Source organism: Podarcis filfolensis (genome assembly GCF_964270895.1).
Source record: "Podarcis filfolensis genome assembly, chromosome: 15".
Taxonomy (NCBI): Eukaryota; Metazoa; Chordata; class Lepidosauria; order Squamata; family Lacertidae; genus Podarcis; species Podarcis filfolensis.
In genome coordinates, this window is record NC_139618.1 from 38,235,447 (window position 1) to 38,241,718 (window position 6,272).

At 45.0% G+C, this 6,272-nt stretch overlaps 1 long non-coding RNA gene across 2 annotated transcripts; it reads left to right on the plus strand.

The window, feature by feature from the left end:
- Positions 1 to 3,485: 3,485 nt before the first annotated feature.
- Positions 3,486 to 6,249, plus strand: LOC310750743. 2 transcript variants are annotated; one of them, XR_014542216.1, is made up of 3 exons: positions 3,486 to 4,186; positions 4,878 to 5,689; positions 5,963 to 6,249. It is a non-coding gene; the product is annotated as an uncharacterized lncRNA (long non-coding RNA). The 2 variants fall into 2 exon arrangements; XR_014542217.1 differs by having other exon boundaries at positions 4,878 to 6,022.
- The last annotated feature ends 23 nt before the right edge of the window (positions 6,250 to 6,272 follow it).

Below are 6,272 nucleotides of genomic sequence, written 5' to 3' on the forward strand. Positions count from 1 at the left end.
ACTCAGTAAATACCAGATATAGTCTAACCAGCACGTAAGCTTCCTGATAGCCAACTGGGAGGAATGATCACTAAAGAGGTTTCTCTGGAGGAACTCTACCACGGGGGCATGGCCTTGGATCAGTAGTGTAGGGGCAAATTCAGGTGTGCATTGTTTCTTCGCACTCACAGGACAAATCCTGCACAGCTACCCACCCTTCTAAGATTATCCAACCTTCTAAAAGCATACAATAATATAATTAGACAATAATAATTACAATAATATAATAATTAGCAATAATTATTAGCAATGCATTGCAATAATTATAATTAGCAATGCATTGCAAAGTTCAATGCAGATGTCCACGTGCTGCTTTTAAGCTAAATCTGCTACAGTGGTACCTCAGGTTAAGTACTTAATTCATTCCGGAGGTCCGTACTTAACCTGAAACTGTTCTTAACCTGAAGCACCACTTTAGCTAATGGGGCCTCCTGCTGCCGCCGCACTGCCAGAGCACGATTTCTGTTCTCATCCTGAAGCAAAGTTCTTAACCTGAAGCACTATTTCTGGGTTAGCAGAGTCTGTAACCTGAAGCGTATGTAACCTGAGGTACCACTGTATTTCCTGTGTGAGAGCCAGTGTGGTGTAGTAGTTAAGAGCGGTAGTCTCGTAATCTGGGGAACCGGGTTCGCATCTCTGCTCCTCCACCTGCAGCTGCTGGGTGACCTTGGGCTAGTCACACTTCTCTGAAGTCTCTCAGCCTCACTCACCTCACAGAGTGTTTGTTGTGGGGGAGGAAGGGAAAGGAGAATGTTAGCCGCTTTGAGACTCCTTCGGGTAGTGATAAAGCGGGATATCAAATCCAAACTCTTCTTCTTCTTCTTCTTCCTGCAGTAATGATTGGGCAAATGATTTGGAGTGCTCCAGTATCTTCTTTTGGAGTGATTTAAGTTGTGTTTTCCTTGACGCTTCTCCTGAAGCTAACGTACCTTGTGTTTTCAGTGTTCCTTAATACTTAGCTTTGGAGCATACAAAAGGACTTCTCGGTGTCCTTCCTGCACGTCTTCTCCAAAGTGACCTTAGGCGTCAATCCTTTGTGGCTGACTCACTTCTTTTCATAGTCATTGACTCCAATCACCAGAAAAGGCAAGAGGGCTTCTCATTCAGTGGTTAAAAAGCTCTCCTTTCATGCCGGACTGGTGGCTCTGGGATGCTGGAAACGGGGCCCCTGCCACAGAAATAGAAATGGGACTTTAAGCCCACCCCACAACCCTGTGGCACTACCCCTCAGCCTAAGATTATATGTAAAAGGAGCAAGCCCACACATCATCAGACACTCTGTTCTAGAGGCAACTTCCCAAAGGTCCATTTCAACCACATTTGCTTTGCTCGTCGCTTTAAGACATACACCGCTTTCCATCTCTGCTCAGGGTCTGGAAAATATTACATGTTCTTTTTTGGCAGTGATGAAATAAACAACAATTCACTCTGGACTCAGTAGCTGCTTAATTTCGCTGCAAAGCAATTATGGAGGCTAATGGATTCCTTGCAGGGCTTGCACTCTTAGGATCTGTGCTGTTAATGCCAGTGTTCGAGGTTTATCTTCCTGTCTGTTTGACCTCATAAGAAAAAATCCTACCAGATTTCATCATGTTTAATTATTAAAGTAACCCTTTGGGATGCCAGTTAGGATTTTGGACATGACTTTGGGTAAGTGCTTCTCTTGGTGTTAATTAGAAAAGCTGACTCTGCCAAAGAACCTCCAGCACAAATAGCTACTGTTGTCTAAGAGCCTGCACATGGGATTGATGCTTATACACTGAAGACAACTTACTTTTCCATCTTTTGCAGGTTAGGTCAAAATGAGGCCCCACTGAATCCTTTCCTTCCTGGAAAGGGTGCATAGAATGGCAACCTTACAGAGCTGCCCTGCTCCTTTCTTCCCAAGCACTTCGTCATTGAGTCTCTTTTCCACCTGTTAAATTTTAGAGGGTCTGTTTCTGTTTGCATTGGGGCAGGAAGCCTTGCAGCACCTGTGGCTTTGCTAAAGAGGTACAAAGCTCCCTTCCTTTTTTTATTCAGAAAGAAACTTTGTACTTGTCTTATTATGTAAGATGATTTTTCTGTGTGGTATCTGAAGAAGTGTACATGCACACGAAAGCTTATACCCAGAACAAACTTAGTTGGTCTCTCTTTTTTTTTTTTTTTTAAATATTTTTATTTTTCCATATAAACACAATACAACAAACATAAACATACAAAAACAAAAACAAAACAAAAAACATGTATCATTTCATATCCTAATTTCATATCCTATCTTCCCCGACTTCCTCATGCTTCCCCTTTCTGTATTCCAAATTCTTATCGATTGTTCAGCAAATCTTCCCTTATTTTAATTTAAATTTAGACTATTCTTCCTTATTTTCCTTGTCTTAACCATTGCTAATAGTAACCATTTACTTTCCAGTCCAACATCATTCTAACTTTCATTAACTTTATGATATTTCTTTAAATAGTCCTTGAATTTTTTCCATTCTTCTTGCGCTGCTTCTCTTCCCTGGTTTCGGATTCTGCTCGTCATTTCTGCCAAGCCCATATAGTCTATCACCTTCATCTGCCATTCTTCCAGTGTGGGTAGTTCTTCCGTCTTCCAGTACTTCGCAATGAGTATTCTAGCTGCTGTTGTAGCATACATAAAGAAAGTTATATCCGTCTTTAACACCCCTTGGCCGACAATACCCAAGAGAAAGGCCTCTGGTTTCTTGGGGAAAGTATATTTAAATACCTTTTTAAGTTCATTATAGATCATTTCCCAGAATGCCTTAATCTTCGGGCAGGTCCACCAAAGATGAAAAAATGTACCTTCAGTTTCTTTACATTTCCAACATTTGTTGTCAGGCACATGGTAAATCTTTGCAAGCTTGACTGGGGTTATGTACCACCTATATATCATTTTCATAATGTTTTCTCTTAAGGCATTACATGCCGTAAATTTTATCCCGGTGGTCCACAACTTTTCCCAATCAGCAAACAAAATATTATGACCAATGTCCTGAGCCCATTTAATCATGACCGATTTAACCGTTTCATCTTGTGTATTCCATTTCAGCAGCAAATTGTACATTTTGGACAAATTCTTAGTACTGGGTTCTAACAGTTCTGTCTCCAATTTTGATTTTTCCACCTGGAAGCCAATTTTACTGTCCAGTTTAAACGCTTCATTAATTTGATGGTAGTGGAACCAATCTCTCACCTTCCCTTTTAATTTCTCAAAACTCTGCAATCTCAATTTGTCCCCTTCCTTTTCCAAAATTTCCCAGTATCTTGGCCACTTGGACTCCAAACTTAGTTGGTCTCTAAGGTGCTACTGGACAATCTTTTATTTATTTCGACTATGTGGTATGGTTACTGGCCAACCCAGTCTCTGCTGAGCAGTGCATGAGATACCAAGGGTATTGGCACTTAACTAGGGTTTAATCCATGGGTAGGCAAACTAAGGTTGATAAGGCTGATACAGTAATGCTAAAAATCCGTAATCTGTTCTCTCTCCCTCCTTTCCACATCCTCTCCTGAATCTACAGATCCATCTCTATGAAAATGATCTTCGCCATCAGGATCACCAAGAAATCTTTAAATTGATGCTGAGGGGCCTCCTTTCAGAGCCCCCAACCATCAAGACATTACCATGCATGTTGAAGTGAATGTGTTGATGGCGTCACATTATGTCTCATTTCAGCAGAGCGGCTCACCCCAACAACCCGTGTTTCGCCAGCAGAATCACCCACTGTTCACCCCTTGGGCCCTTCCACTGCCGGCAGGCAAGCTGAACACCCTGGAGACTTCCGGACTAACGCACTCCATGACGGGTCGTAGTTTGTGCTCCTGTTTTCTCAAGACAGACGAAGTTGCAAGATGAGAGAAAAACGGGGAGCAGCTGAAGTCGAAGTTGCCCCGATGCTCAAGTGGAGATCTTGGGAGGCAAAAGTTCCAGGCGGTGCAGCAAGGGGTTTCCCCTCCTCAAATTTGAACAAAACTGAGAACTGAACAAAGAGTAGAGGGGAGAACCTCAGCGCTCTGAATGAAAAGCACTCTCACTTGCCAACGCATTGAAACCCGAGTGAACAGCACTGGTCTACTCTGCAAAAATAGGGAATTAAAAATGAACCAACTGCATCCCAATAACAAGCAGAAAGCAAGGAGCAAATAGGTACGTGAAGGGGATGGCAGCAACCATGAAATAACAACGAAAAGCGTGAGGGAAGGATTAAGGGGGGGTCTACCTCAATGCGGTTCTTAAACTGTAAAACTACGCTGTGAAAATGCCGAAGATGTTTATGCACTACTGCAGGGGTCGGCAACGTGCGGCCCATGGGCCGGATGCAGCCCATGGACTGTTTTTCTGGCCCACAAGCCGCCCCCAAACCCAGCCGCCCACCTGGCGAGTCCCCCGCACGCTGCACTAAACCAGCGCGGCGTGGGGACTCGCCGAGTGGTGCCAGAAATTGTGTCTGCGCATGTGCGGATACCAGAAATCACATCTGCGCATGCCCAGACGGAAATTATGCCTGTGCAGAAGTGATTTTCGGCGTCTGGGCATGGGCAGAAGCAATTTCCAGCATTGTGCCGCACCAGTCTGGCCCACAGACAATCTCCGTGGGAGTGATCCAGCCCATGGTCGGTAAACCTTGCCAACTCCTGCACTACAGGGTCTCATGGAACTGGCAGATGATGCAGGAGGTTTCTGCATAGTGAAGTGTCTGAGGAGGAGCATAAAGATTGAGAAGGCATTGCTGGGGGAGTGAGAATACGGAGAGGTTTGATAAGGTTGATACAATAGTGCTAAAAATCCATAATCTGTTCTCTCTCCCTCCTTTCCACATCCTCTCCTGAATCTACAGATCCATCTCTATGAAAATGATCTTCGCCATCAGGATCACCAAGAAATCTTTAAATTGATGCTGAGGGGAGGCCCCAACCATCAAGACATTACCATGCATGTTGAAGTGAATGTGTTGATGGTGTGATGTTATGTCTCATTTCAGCAGAACCGGCAGGGAGGCTCACCCACTGTTCACCCCTTGGGCTCTTCCACTGCCGGCAGGCAAAGCTGAACACCCTGGAACAGCACTACCCCACATTTCTGGCAAGGGATCTCTCCTGGTGTGCAAGAGGGATGGCGGCCTTGATTCTGAGGGGCTTTTTCCTCCTATAGAGCTGAGCCTTTGCATGATAAGAAGCTGAGGAGAAGAGGGACCTGGTTGTCAGCAGCATCCAATATCTACTGGCATGTGCAGGGAAGTTTCCCAACCTGATCTTATGCATCTCACCTTCATTCGCTTATTTCACATAGTTTGAGGACAAATGACACCAGAGGTGGGTGTAGCATGGTCTCCCCATGGGGCCATGATGGTTCAGATAGCATTTTTTGCCCTCCCTCTTGGTGATGCCCTTTGGCCTCTGCCCACTAGGCAATAGAGCCCACAGAGCAGGCATAGGCAAACTCAGCCCTCCAGATGTTTTGGGACAACTCCCATCATCCCTGACCACTGGTCCTGTTAGCTAGGGATGATAGAAGTTGTAGTCCCAAAACATCTGGAGGGCCAAGTTTGCCTATGCCTGCCATAGAGTTTCCTTTGAGGTAAAGGAGTGGAGCTGAACATCTGGATCTCACTTAGTTCTGCTTTGGATTTCTCTTGTACCAACTCTCTGGGTTGGGCTGTACGTGCCCCCCCCCAAAAGGACCTGATTTTCTTGTCTCAGCAGTCGGCGCCCATTAAAGATACCTTCTTTCCAGAACTGGCCTGGCTGTACCCCTGAAACAGAAGCTAAGATCCCCATGTGGAACTCCGAATGAACCGACAGGCCTCACTTTCCATCACCTGTAGCTTAACTGGGACCTGAGGACGGCCTGCTTCACAGCTGTAGCATGGAGTCTTGAAATTCCAGTCTTTCGCCATGGCCAAAAAGCAGGGAGGGGATGGAGAGGCAGTTGCCAGCTGCTGTGTCAATGTACAGGTTTTTGTATGACGATACAATGAACTCAGTTCTGATGTTGCAAATAATTCATTGGGCTGAGCAGGTGCTTAGAGGCACTCTGTTCTTATAGCTATCTGTGTATGTCTGCTCCCACTCTGTGCATCAGTTTTGCACCTGGTTTGGGTTGGAACATGGGGGGGGGGGGAGAGAGTTACAGTAAAATACAAAGCCAAGCCTGAAGTCTGCCCGTCCCTGTTAGGAAGAATAAACTGTATCAAGTGTTATAAATAGCAATATGCTGTTTGACTCATCTGTTT